Source organism: Notamacropus eugenii, chromosome 1, assembly GCF_028372415.1.
Source record: "Notamacropus eugenii isolate mMacEug1 chromosome 1, mMacEug1.pri_v2, whole genome shotgun sequence".
NCBI lineage: Eukaryota > Metazoa > Chordata > Mammalia > Diprotodontia > Macropodidae > Notamacropus > Notamacropus eugenii.
The window spans coordinates 411,355,642-411,358,387 of NC_092872.1; the positions used below are offsets into that span (position 1 = coordinate 411,355,642).

Genomic DNA, 2,746 nt, shown 5'->3' on the forward strand with positions numbered 1-2,746 from the left:
TATGGAGAGAATTACTAAAGACTTCTCTGATATTCCTTTATTTTCCTTCCCTCTAACATCTCATGCATATAAGGAATCAACAGAAAAACAAAAACTAGATCTCATTACCTTCCCTCTTCAGACACTATGAATTCCAGTACCAGATGAGGAACGGCAGGCTCTTCTGTAGCAGAGAGGATGGGATTTTGATGGGAAGCATTATGGAAGCAAGTGTTCAATGAACAAAGTCTTCGAGTATGACTGGGGCAGCAGGAACTCTGTTGCAGGCTCTCTGGGGAAGAGTCTCTTTGCATAAGATAAACGTTTATTGTCATTCTCTGATTTTTCATTTCCCTAACATCATTTTCTGTCAAGGGAAAGTAATGCTCTCCCAGGATTGATTGACTTTTTTATAAGCATGTATTGGGATCTGAAAATGCAGGCAATATTTTAGTTCTATTGCAGGGTAAGTCTGGGTTTATAGTCAAAGAATCATAGAACCTTAAATGCTCAGACCTTTCATGTTTTTTTCTTTTAATTTGTATTGATAGGTTTGTTTTTTTATGCTAACTTCATTTCCAAGTATAACCTTGCCTCCTTTTTACCCACTGATTCATCCCTTATCATTAAAAATAAAACTTGGAAAGGGACAAAAGTAGAACAGGAAAAAAAATCACAACAACACATCAACTGAGTTTGACAGTATGTGTAGCTTTCTGAAATACTCAACAAAGAAGGAAAAGAAGCAAATTTTCTAAATTCTTATCCAAGATTAAGCTTCTTTGTCATTAAAATTACAATACCATTCCAGTTTTTCTTCCTGTTATTCTTTAAATTTGCATTATTTTAGTGACAGTATATAGTTTCCTTGGTTGAGTTCACTTCATTTATCATTGGCTCACAAAAAGCTTTGCATGATTCTCAGATGTTTTAGATTCTGTAATTAAGATGATCATTTGACTTATATCTAGAAGAGATTTTAGAGATCATAAGATTCATCCAACTTCACTTGGTGAAGAGAAAACAGAGCAATAGACAGGCAGTATCTCATTCAAAGTCATACAGCTAGTAAGTAGTAGAATAGGGATTTGAACCCGGATTCTTTGACTCCAGGTAGAATATTACAATCCTTCTGTCCTCATATATGATGATACTATATATACAGAATGGCATTAGAAATTAATCAAAGTACTGCAGAAATTAATTTAACTCAACTGCTAGGAAGCTCAAGATATATTTGATTTAGCTCTGAAAAGGACCTTAGGGCAACATCCTCTTTTCAGAGATTAGAAAACTGAGGCCCAGAGATACTAAGTGACTGGCTCCAGTGGCCACATATAGTTAGAAGAAGTCCTGGCATTCAAGCTTAGACCATTTGAGGCCACAGTGAGTTCTTTTTCTTCTGTACCATACTCCTTTCTTTGTGGAAGCCAATGTCCCTTTTCTCTTTCTTTCTTACACAGAAAAAAGGAAGTTCAAGACAAGAAAAGTATTGAAGAAAAAATCAACAAAGAGCAGGTATGAGAGAGCCCATTGTGATTTGGTGACTCAATGACCAACAGCTGATAGTTGCTAGTAAAACAAACTGTATGTATGTATGTATATTCATATGCATGCATTTATGTGTTTATACACATATATGTGTATATGTATGTATGTATGTATGCATGCATACACACACATATAACAGCTAAGTGGCACAGTGAATAGAGCACTAGGCTTGGAAGATTTATCAAATCCAACCTCAGTCAGTAACTGTGTGATCCCTTTTCTGGCCTTTCGGGAAGGTTTTCTCATCCTGAGCAAAAATGAATGTTGGAGTTGCTCACAGTGAGGTAAATCCATATACCAGTTATGGTATGTGTCTGATGTATGCATTGAGAGTTGGTTTGCTTCACATTGTTTTACTCAACATTCCCTTCTTCAGTGTTCCTGTTGCTTGGACCTTAACAAATAATATACATAATCTGAGAATGCATGTATTTTTACATGCTGTAAAAGGACCACCTTTTGAAACCCTTGACCAAGCTAAAGCCAGGCTGCTCACTCATGGGGAGCAACTGAACTATAGAATGCAGTTTTCTTTTTCATGGAAGTTCTTCAAGGTTTTTCCAATAATTCTCCATTTTCCAGCAAGCTTCTACAACAAGTATGATCCTTATATACTTCGTCTTAAACACAACTTCCGTCCTGGGTGTGCTGATTCCCAAAATGCCACAATGGCACAATGTTCTGATCTTTGGTATTAATAAATAAATGAAAATGTGAAATTATCATTCTGACCAAAACTTTGCGGCTACTGCTTTTTCTATGAGGAAGGAGTAGGTAGCATGCTATGCCATTTACATTGTAATGTGCAGTGGGAAGTTTTTACATTCAAGGTCTAATACTTATTTGTATGCTATTTGGAAAAGCAGAATTTTGCTAGATGCCTCTAAGTATTTAACATGTCTGATAACTTTCTGCAGAAGTTTTCCAGGAGAACAAGACAGGTTCTGCTCACAAATGATTGACAGTACAATGAGAGCAAAAATGTTCTACATATCAACATAGGAGTCTAGAGGATAGCAGTAGCTCAGATAAATGAAAGGGCACTATGTATCCAGTCAGTCACAGAGAAGTTGAAGAATATTCTTCATAAAGGTCAAATGTCCTATTCCTAAAATAGCCAGCTATTTTTTTGTTTTACAGATGCACTCTTTGTTTTTGCTGGTTTGTTGTATTTTGTTTAAACCTGCTCAGCTGTGGATGTATCAGGAGACAGATG

The 2,746-nt window shown here is 36.1% G+C and overlaps 1 pseudogene; it reads left to right on the forward strand.

Moving 5' to 3' along the window:
- Positions 1 to 1,787: 1,787 nt before the first annotated feature.
- On the forward strand, positions 1,788 to 2,235 carry LOC140526310 (ORM1-like protein 1 pseudogene; annotated as a pseudogene).
- Positions 2,236 to 2,746: the final 511 nt, after the last annotated feature.